This window comes from Cucumis melo, chromosome 1 (assembly GCF_025177605.1).
Source record: "Cucumis melo cultivar AY chromosome 1, USDA_Cmelo_AY_1.0, whole genome shotgun sequence".
Taxonomy (NCBI): domain Eukaryota; kingdom Viridiplantae; phylum Streptophyta; class Magnoliopsida; order Cucurbitales; family Cucurbitaceae; genus Cucumis; species Cucumis melo.
In genome coordinates, this window is record NC_066857.1 from 7,801,122 (window position 1) to 7,820,092 (window position 18,971).

Consider the following 18,971-nt stretch of genomic DNA (forward strand, 5'->3'; position numbering starts at 1 on the left):
TATATAAATACACACATACATAAATACATACATACATATATATATATATAGATAAAAGTTTACCCTTTTTTTTAACATGCCGAATTATTTTAAAAGTCAGCACAATCAACCCTAACTAAATATTCTAAAAACTCCCACTGAAATAAAAGTAACTTAAAATGTGGATGCTAGTGTGAATCAAAATGGAATATTGAGCCTATATTTATATATATTGGAAATAATAGGTGATTATATTAAATATGAAATAAATACTGATTATTCTTATGGTTTAATTAAGTTGAGTGGGGAACAGGCAATTCTTTTTAGAAAGAGAGCATTTTGTGCGTCTTTAAAAGAGATAGCACTCTTACATGTAAAGTTGTTCACTAATTTTTATAAATATGGTTTTAGATTAATTTAATTAGTAAACAAAAGATGATTTTACTTTGATATATAAAAGAATCAAATACATGCATCATCTCTTTATTTGTTTATCCAAAATTTGGAAGATTATGCAATTATATTTTACAAGTCTACAATCGAATTGGATTCTTCCCCTACCTTTTTCTCTCCATTATTATTTGATATAATATGTACAAATTCTTTACCTTCCAATGTTTTATTCAAGTCAATTTAAGATTTGATTATAAATATAGTGTATGATGTTTCTCAAAATGCTTAATCCAACACTCATTCAAATTAGAAGCCGATGATAAAAGTGAGTATCCAAAAAGATTTGACATTTGATATCACGTATGTAATGTTGAGGATTGTTGCGTATAATGTTTAAACCGTTACAGGTGTGCCCAAAAATCTTAAATAGAAATCTAGGATACAGTACTAGAGATCACTTAGATGTCCAACTAACCAATCAAATCAAACGAAATTATTACCAAACAAAAAACAAAAGAGTCAGGCTTGGTACTGAAACTCTACGACCTTGAGTGGTTGTAATCACCTTGATGTTGTCGACGCTACACGTAATCCTATGTTGGTGTCAAAGGACGGTCTTAAAAATAATTCAATTAGACAATCGAAAGGAGAGAAAGTAAGTAAACCATAAAAAGAGAATTCTAATTAACCATCTTGCATTTGTTTAGATGTATTAAATACTTCATGTACTAAGTTACACATTGAAATGTGTCTGGCTTGTGCACTTCACACAAGTTACTTAAGGCTACGAATATAATCTTGACCAAAGAAGTGGTGACAGAGAACACCTAAAAATGGCGATAGCTGAAGAACCTTGTGTGAGTTTCTTGCGCAATTGTTTATATAACTTATGCGTCTCCAATAGTGACAAGGATATTCTTCAAACAAATTAAAGACGTGTATGCATGAGAGTTGCTTAATTTATTTTCAAGCTAATATTTGCTATCATAATAAGAGAAGTTATGATAATTTTAAGAGAAGTTATGATAATTTTAAGGTGGTGTTTTTTATTTAACTTTTCAACGGTTTAATTTTAAAAATAAGTCTTTTTTTCCTTCTAGAAATTAAAGTATTTGACAATTACTCAAAATAGTTTTTAAAACACTTTCAAAATTTATCTTAAGTCTTTTTATATCAAAAGATCAGGAGTGTTTGAAAAATATATATTTTTTCTAATTAATCCAAACGAACCCTAAAACTAGATCAAGCATGTGTTCTTTGAATACAGACTGTGTGATCGAATAGATTAAAAATTGTAACTAAAATGGACTGAGAACAATAATAATAACAAGAAGAAAAAGGGAGAGGATAGAGCACAAGAATTTTATGTGGGAAATCCCTAAACAAGTTAGGCTAAAAACCATGGGCAACAATAGAAGAATTCACTATATAAAAATAGGTGTTACAAACTCTATTTTTTTAGTGAAAAATACAAAGCTCTCTTAGAAGAAAAAAACTTTCTCTATTTTATACCTCACTCAACTTGTTGGAGATTTTGGAATGGTTTGGCAACCATGGGTTCTCACCTATTTATAACCAAAAAAGATACTTGACTATCAAATAAATCCACTCTCTAATTTGTCCTTGATAGATTTGTATGATCTGTTATGACTTCAAATGTTCTATAGAGATGTGAAAGATCCAATGACCATAAATTAATCTTAGACAAAGTGTGAGATCTAATCGTCCAAAAATTGTCTTCAAGAAACTCATTGAATCTTAAAAAGAATTCTCGATACCTATCCAACAGCACATGTCCATCTTGTCCAAAGGCCTAAAGAGTTAAACATCCCAAACTAGATTTGGTTGAGAAAAGTGATATTTTCAAATGGTTCATAATTAGGTGGCAAAACTTTTAGTAATAGAAAAATGTGAGGTGAACGTCCAATTTTAAAAGAAGAAATATATATATATATATATATATATATATATATATATATATATATATGTAAGTTATTATTGAATTTATGTTGTATTTTTGAATCCTCAAGTAATTTATGCTTTCTAAAATGCCAATTTACTACGCAACAATTTTATCACCCATTCCTTGCTAGATTTGGTCATCTCTAGGTAGCATAAGGAAAGCAATGTGTTGTGCACTGTCCGATCAGATATGTTGGTCATATTAGCTTTAATTTACATATTTTAAAAACTTAATCGAAACCTCTAATCAAATCATTACTCCTTAATAATGATTATGATCAGGGATTTTCTTATTCTACGGAACAACGCAACACTTAGATAACTTCTTTTGTTGTGATCATTGGATTGATTTTATATAATAAATTGAAATCGTGTCTTCTTCTTTTTTTTTTTCTTTTCTTTTTTTGTTTTGCTATTTTTTTACTAATCATTACACTAATTTTTCTCCATCTTTTTCAACTGGGACAACACCAAGGTTCTTTGAAAATTTTGATCCAAATATTTCTCAAATTTAAATCTAAATCCATGTTTGATAAATTTCAAATTTTAGTCAATCAACTTTAGAGTTCAATTTCACAAAGTATGTTTTTTTTTCTTCTTATTCTATTCTAGATCTAAACTAACTTTTGGATATAACCTAATCTAATTAAATTTCGGACATATTCCAAACTTTATACCAAATATTGACAACTAATTTAACTCAAATATTCTTTTAAAAAAATATATAAAATTCAAATTTAAGTTATCTATAGGTAATCTCAAATTTTGAAACCTATTTTATTCGTTGAAAATCAAGTTTGAGTGAAATTGAAAATTAAAAGTAAAAACAAATAATATAGGAAATTTTGAAATCATATTTTTTATAATTGACCAAAATAGTTGGATTGAAATATAGATAGAAAAAGAAGAAAAGAAAAGTTTGGATCTAAACTTCAAAACTCTAATTGATTAAACAATAACACTGTAACACCCTAAAATAAGGTAATTTTAATTATAATTATCTTAAGTTTAATTCTAACTATGTTGAAAGCATTTTGGATGTTATTTGAATTATTGATTGAAAATGTTTAATTTTGTGGGAATTAGGATTAATTAGATATTTTTTTGGAGAATAATTATGTTGTTGGAGAAGTTTAGAAATTTGCTGTAATTATATATATATATATATAATTAGTTATTTAAGTTATTGAAAGGGAAGATAATTATATTAGGGAAGTAATATAAATTAGGTTTTGTTTTATTTTTGGGAGATGGGGAAAAGAAGGATAAAAGGTGATGTGTTTGAGGAGAGAGATTGTAAGTTATTGTTTTATTTTGGAAAAAGGAAAAGGGATTTGAATTGGTATTAAATGAAGAGAGAGAAAATGTGATTGGTTTATTTGTAAAAGATTGAGTATAAAATATGATTGGTTTATTTGGAAAATATGGAGTAAAAAGGAAAAGTAAAAGTAAAAGTAATAATAATAGTAATAATAATACTAAAATATTTTTATTTAAATAGGTGTCATGGGGAGTTGTCCACCCCATCTTCTTCATTGTGAAACCCTAACCTCACAAAATCCTAGTCGACCCTTGTTTCGCTGTTACTGCCCAGATTGCAGATTTCTTCTTCACCGTGAAGCCGTCGTGAAACCCGAGCTTTCTCTCTTCCCTCGTTCGTCTTGACCTGGATCGATTTTCGATCCAAGTTCATTACGCATCGCCTTCTTCATTGTTTACGTTGTTGGTCGATTTGTCGTTCTCCTTTTTGTTCGACAACTGCCACGAAACGTTGTCACCGTTTGCAAGTCGTCGTATCTCCTCCATCGTCAGCAATTAAGCCAATTCTTTGTTCTGCCTTAGTCGAGCCCAACCCGAGCCGCATCTTTACGTAAGTCGACCTGTAGTGTGCCTTAGTCGAGCCCAACCCGAGCCGCACGCGTCTCTTCGAAGTCGCCTCTTAGCTACGTGTAAGCCGCTCGATCTGTCTCTCCTTTTGCATGAGCTGAACTCTCCTACACGAGCCGAGAGCGTGCCATCAAGCTAGTTTCTCCTTTAGCTGAGTCACCAAGCTTAATTTAGTCTTCTCCCACTTATTTTAGTAAGTTTTGATTGAGTTTTGGTATGCCAATCAAATATTAATTTTGGATGCTAAATTATTTAATTTTGGATTAAATTAGATTATTTTTCATGAAGGCTCGATTAACTCTAATTGGAAGAACTGAGAACTTCGACTTTTCCTCAATCAAGGTTAAATTGGAATTCAACCTTCACTTTGGGTAAGTTGAATTAGTAGGATTTTTGGGTCTTTAAGAAAAGGTTAATTAAGTTATTGAATTTAGTATATTTTACCCTTACTGTTTAGGAGTTATTTTTGGGAAGCTTGACCTTGCTGTCAAAAATATTTTTGGTTAAGCTAATCTCTAGGTAAGAGATTCTCTTACTCGAGTTTGCATGTGATTTTCCTATTATGCATTGATGTAGCTAAAATGCATAATATATAGATGTTGATGATGACTGATAGTTATGACTGAGTTTATGTTGATGATGATGACTGATAGTTATGACTCATAGTTATGACTCATAGTTATGACTGAGTTATGTTGATGACGATGATTGATGATGTTAATGTTAATGCATGAAATATTAATCTCATGATTAAGAATGCTATGATTAATATTCATGTCATGCTTATGATGTTATGTTATGCTACATGTTATAGATCGGGTGCATCTAGTTTTTTTCATATTAAGTTACGTTCACAACAATAACAAGTTTAATTTTTGGGACGTTGAAGTATATTTTAAATAGTTTTTATGAAAAAAGTTTAAATAAAATCGACTTTTGTATAAACACTTTTTTTTTGTCTTTTAAAAAGTATAACAAAGTGACAAAATATTTACACCGTATAGAACAATTTTGAAAACGAAAAAAGACCACAAGCCCATAATTGAAAATACCAAAAATGTCCGTTAACCACGCCATTAACCACGCGCGTAATATATTTGGTACACGATCGTTTAGATTTGACTATTGTTTGGTACATGATCGTTTAGATTTAGTCGTTTAGATTTAGATAGCCAAGTTTAAACAATATATTTTTTTAGTTCTCTCGTTTAATTTAGTTGCACAATCGTTTAGATTTGATCATTTAGATTTGGGTAGCCAAATCTAAACGATATTTTTTAAGATTTGGTACACGATCGTTTAGATTCGACTAAATGATTTTTTCTAAAATTCTTTTTGTACATAATCGCTTAAATTTGTTTATACGATCGTTTATTTTTTCGAGATTTTTTGGTACATGATGGTTTAGATTTGGCTAAACGATTTTTTTAAAGATTCTTTTGCTATACGATCGTTTAAATTTGTCTACATAATTTTTAAAAGATTCTTTTAGCACACGATTGTTTAGATTTGTCTACACCATCGTTTATTTTTTTTGTACACAATCGTTTAGACTACCTCAATCTAAACGATTTTTTAGGATTTTTTTGTACATAATTGTTTAGATTGACTATTTTTTTTGTAAAGGATCATTTAGATTTGGGTAGCCAAATCTGAACAACATTTTTTCAAGTTTTTTATATTTAGTACACGATCTTGAACAACTAAATAAAAGTTTTAAAAAATAGATCTTTTATATTTGATACACGATCTTGAACCAAATAATAGTTTGAAAAAAAGAAGAGGAAAAGAAGAATGACGATGAAAAGAAAAAAATCAAATCACAGACGAAGAGGAGAAGAAAGACAATAAGAAAGACAATAAAAGGGAAAGGCAAACCTGAAATATTTAAAAAATGGCTAAATTCATGGGTTTTGTTACACGGACCGTAAATATTTTACCAGTTTGCTATATTTATTAAAAGTTCTTTTGTTTTTAATTAAGTCTAAGTTATTACATATCGAAGATCATTGACTAAATTGTTACTCCAACATTCAAGTTTTCAAAATGTTTTTTTTCGTGAGAATTTTACTTTAAAAATTACCTTAGTTTTAGACCTTTTTATTTTTGTAATATAATTAGTAAAATTATTCTTATAAAACATCTATCATATTTTGATATCTGTAAATCAACTTAACTAAATTCCGAAAGGTAGGAAAAACTCCCAAATCCAAACATTGATGAAGCATAATTAGAGGTAGCAGTAAGTTTTGGAAATAATTTGAAATATGCTTTGGATTACGGGTGGATTTCGAAATCAAGGGTAAAATGATTGAGCTCGAGTCCCTTCGGTAAGTCTAAGGTCAAAGGCCCCATATAGCCAAACTAAGAGGGATGAAACCTTAGTGTGCCTGGCAAGAAAGTTGGGCCAATCAGTCACAACCTGAGAGAGGTCCAAATGTGACTTGTCGAATCATAAATCCTAATAAGATAAGCAATAGGAGAAAGATTGAAACCTATTAATAAGACAAGGAGAGGTGGACATAAGACAAGTCAGTCTAAGCTTTAAGTTAGATTAATTGGAACCTTTGACTTTCCAAGTTAGGCATTAGCCACATGAGTGCTCAGCTTTTTCCTTGTCAGTAATAAACATTTATCATTGTTGTTACATGAAAGGTCATATGCATTTTTACTTCACTAAAATTTGACATCAACCCTTTGAAATGTGAAATATATAACATTTTATGTTTATTATTTGTGCATTTAATTTGTCAATTTTTCCTAATTTTTGTCTATCACTTTTACGTAATTCGTTTGTTAATTTCCTCTAAAAAACATAAAAACATAATAATGCATATAAGGAATTTTAAAAATAATTGTGTTTTTTTTAAATGACAATATCGATTATTAGTATAATACAATTTTGTTGACTTTGTTTTCTATTCTTAACTTTTTTTCTATCTATCTATATATATATATATATATATATATATATATATATATATATATATATATATATATATATATATATATATATATAATTTGGTAAGTACATTAGTAAATTCATATGAGTGTTGATATAGGTTTTCAGCTTTATGAACGATGTCTATTTTATTAAAATACAACCAAGTGTATTTTCTAATAACTTGTAGAAATACAAGTTATTATGGCCTCTTAGGTAGAACAATGGAGCTAAAACGCAGGATAATGCTTCAAAACGTGTAGCTTCTATCGCAAACTCATAAACATAAGAGAATATAACTTGCATAAGTCTCCATGCCTGTTTTACCATGTTTTCAATGTTTATCGCATGATTATAAAGAAAAGAAGAGACACAATAAATCGCAAAAATGAGCGCGTGCAAAAGCTATGCGATAGGAAGCTTGTCAAACGATTAACATCCCCAAGCGAGGAACCACATCATCACGCGTGAAGATTTACTAGCAGACAAGGATGATATATAGTTGGAGTTGATGTGACTTGACAGGACTACAATCGACGCTGACATGTTTAAAAGGATAGAAGCGTTTCACTTAAAGTAGTCTATATAAAGCCTCAACCCTTAACATGTAAAGGAGGCTTATCTAAATGGACCAAAACCAAGAGAGCTACATGTGAGCCAGCGGAAAGAACTAGCCTTTCTGGCTTCTATAAGACATATTCTACCTCTTCTCTGGTCAAACTGCAAGTGAGAGCTTAGAGAGAGATTAGAGAGAGAAGCCATCATCTTCTTCCCCCTAACTTGTAAAAGAGCAAAGGAATGCTTAGACATTCTGCGGCTCGACTCCCTTTTCTTACTTTCCATTTTGTATTTTCATTGTAATATATTGACATTTATATTGTATATGGTAATAAGGCCTACATTTATCAAAACATTGTAACTTTATTCCCTTTTAATCTATCACTTCTTTATTGTTCATCTGTTAAAGTGTTATAAGTAGTTTAGGCTTGTGATAAGTTCTTGATAAGAGAACTAACTTATAAGGTTCATCGTGTTTAGTTGAGCTCATTCCATCGCTTGGCCAGCGCTTATCGCCAATTGCTCGAGAAGATAAGTAACAAGGACATGGCTAAACACGCACAGGAAGGAGTTTGGAAACAAACCATCATGATAATTAAACATCCATCATTTGTGTTCCGAGAACAAGTGTGGTAATTTGGTGCCGAAAGGTTGTCACCCTTAAAAGAGAGTTAATGTGACCCTTACAAGTAATGAACTCTAGATTGCTATCACCTAATTACTCTTTAGCATTTGCATCTCGGGAGACGAAAAAGTATGGCATTTAAGGCACTGAGAAGTGTTCGTCGCAATTAGAAGATGATTGAGTTATCGCTATCGCATTAAAGACTATCGCATGGCTTAATCACCTACAACGAGGTGATATTCCTTCACACTTTCTTTAACACAAGTTTGTTCAAGCTCCATCTTTCCACCACTTCTTGTCACCCTTTACAGAATCTCTAGTGTAGATATTAGGTTTAATATACATACACACATATACTTTATTGTATAGATATTGTATACCATCTAGATAAGAAATTAACTTTATAACTAAGGTTCGATAGAATTTTCCTGTGTTTGACCACTAGAAGAAATATGGCCTTTGATGTCAGTTGAAAAAAATGAAAATAGATATTTAATGTTATTTGTTAAATGCAAATGTTTAATGTCAATTTTAAACCGACATCAAAGAGGAAGGATTAATGTCGGTTTAAAACCGACATTGAAAACCCATTTTTTTAAACCCAACATTAAAGATAATAATTTAAATTTTTGTTAGTAAGAGATGAAGAAACGAAAGAGTTCAGTCTCTCCATCTCACTATTGTCTCTTTTATATCTTCCTCCTATCCTCATGTCCACGAAACTCACTCGAACGACTACATGAACCACGACTGATGACCATTGCAATTTCTCCTTCGATGACGAAGACCCACGACTGATGGCGAACATCGACCATGACGATGCACGTTAACACACGACGACGACCATGATGACAAATATTACTTCATCCGTATTCTCATCCTCGACCACAATCGTCTATTCGAAGATTTATGAGGTATGATTCGTTGTAATCTGTTGTACTCCAATCGTTGTGTTCGTGCAAGTTGACTAGATTTGTTGCATTCGTACTTGTTATCCGATTGTAATGCTTAATGACAATGCATTGTTAATTTTTGTTAACCCAAATCGAGTATCAAAGGTAGAGGTGAAATGCCATTTTCTTGAAATCTTCAGCGGTGACGACGATGGAGGATGACGACGGAGAGTCATGACGCTTACCCAGTTTCTAGAAGTCAGAAGCATAAGTAAATACGTGTATTTACAGTATTACTTCCTTCTTTTAGATCATTGACATCTATCTACGAGTGAGAATAAATGGTTTTTTTTTATAATGACTATTTCTCCTTTAGAAAGGGAAAGAAGTTATTAAGAAGAAGGCATTTGTTCCTCCACCTCGTTTTATGAACATTGATGAAGCTAGGTAGCCCAATTGTTTCTCTGAACATAATCTGGCCTCCATATATTTAATGTAAATTGTTGTTTAAAGTCTATAGTAACTTACTGGATTGGTTGGTTATTTATTATTAGTAGTGACTTGGCTTGTGTGGTTCTTGTGTATTTCATGTGTCATAATGTGTCATTCATTCAAGATCATTACATGTAAAATGCTCCTTATGAATCTCTTGATTATGTTAAAGCTAAGTCCTTGTCGTGTACAAGTTTTCTCATTGCTTGCTCAAGTATAAGTGAAACAATAGGTTTATCTAGATGATCCAGAATCGAACATAGAGAACTGATATCAACAATTAGTTCTAGAATTTACTCATCAATTAGGCAGAATAAAAGAATAATGAATAATGAATAAATGAATGTAAGCGGAACTAAACTACTTATGTACTCTAGAGACTCTATAAAGGGAAATTAGATGGATGCGAAATGGAGAAGCGAACTAACTTGTATGAGGAATGGATGAAGGAATGTCTATGCATGACAAGAGATTAAACCATGAAAGTCTTGATTCAATATGGCTCTCATAACTAGTTGATGATTAAGGCGAGCTTCTCTCAGAGTCTTTAAATGCCACACTTGTCCTTCTTTCGACGTACAAATGACTCAACCTAGTTAGGCAAGATATATTTAGAAGATTTTACTTATAAAATGTATAAAGTTTCATGATTAAGGATAACAACCTCTCGGGCTTATTGCCCATACTTGTCCTCTTTTCATGGTACAAATGATGGAAGTTGTCTCGCCAAGGTGGAGTTTATCTCCAAACTCCTCCTTACGCGCGTTAGCCATATACTTGCTACTTGCCCTTTCAGGTAGTTGGCGATAAGCACTGACCATGTAATGAAAATAGCTCAACTAACGCGATAAGAGTTATAAACAAAGAAACTTATCAAGAACTTATCAGAAGACTAAACTATGAATAACACATTGTCAGGTGAATAGTAAAGAGATGAATGGATTGAAAGGAATATAAACATGTAATATATATTACAAAATATAGGCCTTTGGTCATTGTACAATATGAACAACATATATTACAAAGAATACAAAAATTGGAAAAAATGAGAGTGGAAAAATGTTTATAAGTTAGGGGAAGTGAGAAATGGGCTTTTTTCCTTCAAACTCTAAGCTCTCACTCACAGCTTGGTTGAGAAGAGAAAGATGACTTTTACAGATGGCGGAAAGGCTACTTCTTTCCATCACTCTTTAAGTTTTGGCCCATTCAAGCACTTCGGGTCTATTTAGACCTCCACTGAATGTAGCATATGGTTTTTTCACCCATTCAGTCACACCTTTTCTTAATGGTGATGGAGTCCTTTAAATAAGCAACTTTCGGTGGGAAACTTCCATTCTTATGATCATGTTAATGTCGAAAGCTATCATTATCGAGTCACATCATTTCCAACTACCATTTATGTCTTTTCGTGAATCGTCCTCACGTAATGATAAAGCTTCTCGCCTAGCATTTTTTCTAGCGTAGCTCTTGCCTCTACAATTCACTAATCTCTCATTTTGCTTTTATTCTTACGTTAAGACACTGAAACAAGGTAAATAGACATAGATGCTTATGTAAAGTGTATTTCTAAATACTTATGCTTTTTCAACATAATTAAGGCGTTTTGATACACTTCTACATTTTGGCCTCGTTATTCGATAAAAGAGGCTACAATAATTTTGTGCTTCTACAAGTTATCAGTCATGCACAGGAGGGGACTCCCTTCGGAGAGTGTTTACATAGATCAATATCAAGGTGAATAGAGGAAATAGTTCATAGTAAGTGGGTAAGGGATATGTTACAACACATCCCACGGTCTCTTCCATTAGGTCGCACCCTAAGCTTCCTATAACGTGTCTACTTGTCTGTCCTGGAGCGACATTCCCTTCGAAGGGTTGTGTTATAGGATTTAAAACATGATAAACTCTGAATATGGATAGATTTTCTTAGATCAATTTTCATATTGACTTTCCACTTTAAGTAACATGTTGATTAGGATCTATGAAATCTGAAAATGGTAAGTTACACTTACAATAATTACTAAGTGCTATAAAGAATAAAAGTTATTCTAGAGTTAGCATCTAGTCAAGATTGTCTTGCTTCGAAGGAGGAGTAATTGATACCCTTCGGTAGAGGTCATATTCTAAACCTTTAAAATATCCTTCTAAAACATAATAATGAATTGTAAATTATTAGTAATTGCCAAAATACATGGAATTATAAAGGATTATAGTTTTTTTACTAAGAGAATTTGTTTGTTGTTTTTAGCATGAATAGCTCAATAGTTTAACTTTTAGCTTCCAAAAAACTTAATGGTGATAATTATGCGGCATAGAAATCAAACCTTAATATGATACTAGTGGTTAACAATTTAAGATTTATCTTAACTGAGAAATGTCCTGAAACCCCTACCTTTAGTGCTAATCCAACTAGTCAGGAAACATATGATCGATGGGTGAAGGATAATGAAAAAGCTTGTGTTTATATTCTTGTCAGCATGTCTGATGTTTTGTAAAGAAACATGAATCCTTAGCCACGACTAAAGAGATTATGGATGCATTAAGGGAAACGTTTGGAAGACCAAAATGGTCCTTAAGACATGAGGCAATCAAATACATTTACACTAAGTATATGAAGGAGGAGACCTCTGTTAGAGAACATGTCTTGGACATGATAATGCACTTCAACATCGCCGAAGTAAATGGTGGTGCCATTGACGAGGCTAATCAGATTAGCTTTATTTTAGAGTCTCTTCTGAAGAGCTTCATACCATTTTAAACAAATGCTTCTTTGAACAAGATAGAGTTTAATCTAACAACCCTTTTGAACGAGCTCCTGCGATTCCAGAACCTTGCCATGGGTAAGGAGAAGCAAGTGGAAGTAAATGTTGCTACCACAAAAAGAAAGTTTTGAAGAGGATTGTCCTCTAAACCAAAGCTAGACCCTCAAAACCTAATGCTCAAATAAAGAAGAAGGAAAGGGAAGACTCCCAAACAAAACAAGGGAAAGAATACAGAAAAAGATAAGTGTTACCATTGTGGCCAGAACGGGCATTGGTTAAAGAACTGCCCACAATACCTTGCAGAGAAAAAGACAGAGAAGGAAACACAAGGTAAATATGATTTACTAGATGTTGAAACATATTTAGTGGAATATGAAAATTCAACCTGGATACTAGATTCAAGAGTCACAACTGTGTTTGCTTCGCATTTCAGGAAATAGTTCTTGGAAAAGGCTTTCAGAAAGCGAGATTACTATCAAAGTTAGAACAGGAGAGATGGTCTCAACTGAAGCAGTAAGAGATTTAAAGTTGTATTTTGGAGGTAGATATATTATACTTAAAAATGTCTTGTATGTACCACAAATGAAAAGAAATTTAATATCTCTATTTTATTTTGAAACAAATGTATAAAATATCTTTTGAAATTAATGAAGCATTCATTTTCTATAAAGTTATTCAAGTCTGTTTTGCTATACTTGAAAACAACTTATATAAGTTAAGACCAACCAAAGTAAATTTTGTCTTAAATACGGAAGTGTTTAAAACAGTCGAGACTCAAAATAAAAGACAAAAAGTTTCTTCTAACGCCTATTTATGGCACTTGAGACTTGGTCATATAAATCTCAATAGGATTGGGAGATTGATTAAGAGGAGATTGATTAAGAGCAGACTTCTAAGTTAATTAGAAGATAACTCTTTACCTCCTTATGAATATTGTCTTGAAGGAAAAATGACCAGAGATCTTTTACTGGAAAAGGTCTCAAAGCCGAAGTACCTTTAGAGCTTGTACATTTGGACCTCTATGGACCTATGAATGTCAAAGCTCGGGGAGAGTACAAATATTTCATTAGTTTTATCGATGATTATTCGAGGTACGATCATGTTTACCTAATACATCACAAGTCTGATTCTCTTGAAAAGTTTAAAGAATATAAAGCTGAAGTTGAGAATGAATGATGTAAAACAATTAAGATACTTTGATCAGATCGAGGTGGAGATTATATGGACTTACGATTCCAAGACTATTTAATAGAACATGAAATTCAGTCACAACTCTTTACAACTAGTACGCCTCAGTCGGTGTATCGGGAAGAAGAAACTGAACCCTGTTGGATATGGTTCGCTCTATGATGAGTTTTGCTCAGTTGCCAGATTACTTTTGGGGATATGCTTTAGAGACAGATGTCTTTATTTTAAATAATATTACCTTCAAAAGTGTTTTAAAAACACCTTATGAGCTATAAAAAGGTTGTAAAGGAAGTTTATGCCATTTTAGAATTTAGGACTACCTGACACACACATGTTGGTGTAAAATCCTAAGAAATTGGAACATCGTTCAAAATTATGCCTATTCGTAGGTTATCTAAAGGGATCAAGAGGTGGTCTGTTTTACGATCCTTAAGAATATAAAGTATTTATATCGACAAATACCACATTCTTAGAGGAAGACCACATAGTGAATCATCAACCTTACAGTTCAAAACTGTACAAATAGAACACTAGCCATGTATCAAGCATCTTATATAGACATAATGTTGTCGAGATATAAGATGTAAGATTCCAAAAAGAGTCTTTTGTCGTATAAATATGTAATTCATTTATAAAAAAACAATGTCCTAAGACACCTCAAGAGGTCGTGGATATGAGACCTATTCCCTATGCTTTCGCTATTGGGAGTTTGATGTATGCAATGTTATGTACAAGACCTAACATTTGTTACTCAGTAGGGATGGTCAGTAGGTATCAGTCCAATCTCGGACGTGATTACTGACAATCGTTAAGAATATTTTAAAATATCTTAGAATAACAAAAGAATACATCGTGTATGGTACTAAGGATCTGAGCCTTACTAAATACACTTATTTCTGATTTTCAAACTGATAAATATGCTAGAAAGTTTACATCAGCATCAGTGTTCGCTCTAAACTGAGGAGTAGTAGCGTGGAGAAGTGTAAAGCAAAGTTGTATAGCCGACTTCACGATGGAAGTTGAATATGTAGCAGCTTGCGAAGCAGCAAAGCAAGCAGTATAGCTAAGGAAATTCTTGACAGATCTAGAAGTTGTTCCAAATATGCATATGCCAATCACTTTATATTGTGACAATAGTGGTGCAGTTGCAAATTCAGGAGAACCTAGAAGCCATAAACGGGAAAAGCATATTGAACGCAAGTACCATTTTATCAAGGAAATTGTACATCTTGGTGATGTTGTAGTGACCTAAATATCTTTTGAGCAAAACATTGTTAATACTTTTATAAAGGTCTTCACGGCTAAAGTGTTTGAAGGTCACCTATAAAATTTAGGTCTACGATGTTTGTAAACTAGGACGAGTGAGAGACTTATTGGGTATGTACCTTGGTGTTTTATATATTCATATGTTTATTGTACTCATATGTATTATTCTCTCTCATGGTTAAACTCAACATTGTTTTATCCTACTAGGAGTTTTAGACCAAGTGAAAGTTTGTTGGAATTTATGTCCTAAAACTCGTAGTTTATGATCAGATTCTATTCAATAAAGTTGTTATTAGAAAATTAAATATTATAATCTTAAATCCATTAAACTAAGGTCCTGAGACTATTTTGAGTAAACTTTAACTTTATGTAAAGACATAAACGCAAATCAAGTTCGAGCATATAGCCTAAAACGGTCTATGGTATATGAATAAAAGTTGGGCGCCTTATTCTTGGACACTATGGATGCGGCCCGCTTTGTAGTTAGTACAAACGATGTGATCCTGAATCGTTCATGTAGAAACATGAAAGTAGGGGTATTCTATGTAAAGAGCTTACATAAGACTGGACCATGAAATAGTCACTTTTACGTTATAACGTCGTTTTCTGTTTAAAACTGACTATTTCGATTATTGATAACCTGTGTAACTTAATCTTAATCCTAAGCTAACTATGAACTCTTGTTCACACAAGATTATCCTTAGATATGTATAGATGAGGGCAACTCATTAGTGTTCGTCCAATAAGCCTCTCATTTCAAAGGTAAGACCAGGTGGATAACTGAGGACATAGGGTGCAAGACGAAATTCACTCTTACCCGCTTTAGGGTTAGCAGATAGGTTTTTCCCTTAAGGATCGAATACAAGTCTTGAATAATGGGCCCCACCTTCTCATTGGCCCGAGAGGGATTTGGCTTATAGGTTGGGCTTTAAACCAATTGTTCAACAGTGGATTAGTGAGACTTAAAGAGCAAGATGTAGTCTCAAGGGTAAAACGGTATCGTGACCCAGTCGAGTTTATGAACAACCTATGAAGGATTAACTTACTAACCATGGTTATATCTAATGAACACAAATATATCTATAGTGAGGGGAGTACAACTACGAAACTTTAGTGGAATGACCCATTAGTTAACGAATAATGTTGATTAGCTTGTTATAAAAGAGTTTAGCCAGTTAATCTCAGATCATTGGAACCAATGATCTATAGGCCTATTAAATTCCATGTTAGCTCATAAGGAATAAACTTAGAACAGTATGATGGAATTAGTTGAATAAAGTAGGCAATGAGAGAGAAACCAGCAAATATATGTGTTATAGCCATCAAATTTCATATTAGAGATAGAGCTTTATGTTTAAATGAGATTTAAATATTAAAAATATGAATGTGGATTTATACTCAAAAACTCAAAAACGATGAAAATAGTTAAAGTTGTAAAAAGCCAAAATGTTGACTTTTTGACTTTGAAAAATCAAACGTTGACCGACAATATAATCAAGTATGGTTTGAATTTTGAGAAGATGGTAAAAAGTCAAAATGATGACTTTTGGTTTGAAAAGTTAGCTTGACTTTTGACCAAATGACCATTTTGCCTTTTGACCAAAGTTACTGGGAAAATCCAACATTTTAGTGGATAATCTTACTAACTCTAGTGGGCTAGATGTTGTCTTTTGATGAAGATAAAAAGTCCACTAGATAAAGTGGAATTTCAGTTGTTGGGCTTTGGTGTTGCATGAACATGCATTTTTGCATGTAAATCTCTTGTAAACATGGTTAAGAAACTCATTTGATGGGTTGAAAAATTTGGGCTCTCATAAGAAAATAGTTTTTTTCTTCTTCTCTTAAAAAAGAAATAAAAAACTTTTCCAAACCCAATTATTTATTTCCATCCATTTTCCTCTCCCGTTTTCTTCATCTAATGGGTCCCACAATTTGATTTTGAGTCTGAAGGATAGAAGGTCAACCTTAGTGGTAGTTCGAACAATAAACGGAGCTTCGAATGTAAGTAATTTAAAAAAACCCCTAATTTAAAAGTATTTTTCGGTTTAGGGTTCCATGCTAATTAAGTGCAATTAGGTAGAATTTTGATCTGGTTTTCGTCGTGCATGTTTTATTTCTATCAATTAGAAGATCGTTTATATGTAATGACAAGGTCATTTAGATTACAATATATTAAAATATCGTGGAGACTATTACGTGATCTCTAGATTATTAAACGATCATTTACTTCTATCATGTGCGAAAGTGCACTGACATGTTAATAAAAGTGATTCCAGAGTTTAGGGTTCAGGCTACTGATATAAATATAAGATGAAGAGATTAAAGCCACGTGGCGACCATGACAAGAGTTTAATGTTTATGGGTTAAAATGGTAATAATCAATTCACATTTATTAACTTGCCAGTGAGTAACCCAAAACACTTTTCATTTTCAGTCTATTCATCTTACTTTAAAACTCATGCTCTCAAACAATTAGGTTTAGGATTTCCAAACCTTTCCAAACTTTTCCTCTAAAAAATTTAGAGAAGGAAAGAGGCACACGACACGATTCTCAGAAAATTTGGTTCAAGATGCTTTTATTTGGACCAAGAACAACATCTAGAAGAAGAAGGAAATAAGGTGGAAGATTTTGTGATGGTAAAGATACTGTGAAGGTTGGTTTGGTCCTCTTTAATCAAATTGTGATGATGATTCCAAAAATGTATATAAAAAACTATGGTAAGTTATTGTCAACTTCCTTGATTCTAAAGCCTCTTCCAACTCTAGATGGAAAATGATGGGTTACAAAATGGAAGGTGGGTTTGACAAAGGAAGATAGCGGCGCTGTTTGGCTCCAAAAGGGTTCAACCTTCGAATCCTGTGTATAATTTTCTCTTGTGTTTTTGGTTGAAATGTGTGTATAATTTTTTTAATAGATGGAGAAAATTATACATACATTTCATCCATAAACAACTGTGATCCTACTTTAAAAACATCTTCGGTTGGTTAGAAACAATAAGCTTTTATCAAGTTTTGTAATTTTGAAGCTTCTAGATAGAAGACATACATGTAAAGGATATGTAATCACATTTGTATAAGAAATTTTTGAACATTTCTATGTTTTATACTTCTGTAATTTGTGAGTTTCTTTCTACTCTAGTTTACGCATCTAAACTTAATCGTTTAAAATTAACTACATGATCGTTTAACATGTATAACAACATCACTTAGATATAATAAAACGATCGTTTAGAATAAATAGCATGATCGTTTAAATGTTTTACCAGATCATTTAGATCTAATTATTAGATCGTTTACTTACATAAACGATCATTTTTGGTACACTACAAGATCATTTAGGTTCAACAACATGATCGTTTAGATGTTATTAAAAGATAGTTTACATATAATGACAAGATCGTTTACAGTTTATGTTTACCGTTTACATATAATGACAAGGTCGTTTAGATGTAATTAAAGATCGTTTTGACTTAACTAAACATTCATGTTGATTAATAAAAATGATCATTTTGATACTCTTAGGATATTTTTTAGATCTAATTCCTAAGTTGTTTACTTACCTAAAAGATCATTTAGTTTTAGCAACACGACCATTTAAAGTTTAGCGTTTACATGTAATGACAAGATCATTTAGATGTTTTCAATGATTGTTTTAACTTAACTACATGATCGTTTAATACATATTCCAAGATTGAGTAGATTATTAACCGATCGTTTAGACTTATTGTTTACAAAAACTCGCAGACATGTTAATAAACAAAGGCACGCAAACTAACAATTTTGTCCCTTTGGTATAAAAGACCCATATACTTATCATTGTTTTTCTTTTTTGCTCACTTCATTTCAAACGTACTGTTTTGTTTCGCTTTTTTGCTTAAATTTTTCCAATTCCCTTAAACCTTTCCTCTCAAAAGTTTCCATTTTTCTCTTCAACATCAAAGAGATGTTTCTGCAACTCTGATTTTTTGTTGATTAATTATTTTATGACAGATTTACCAATCATATTATGCTTCGTCTTCTTCATAT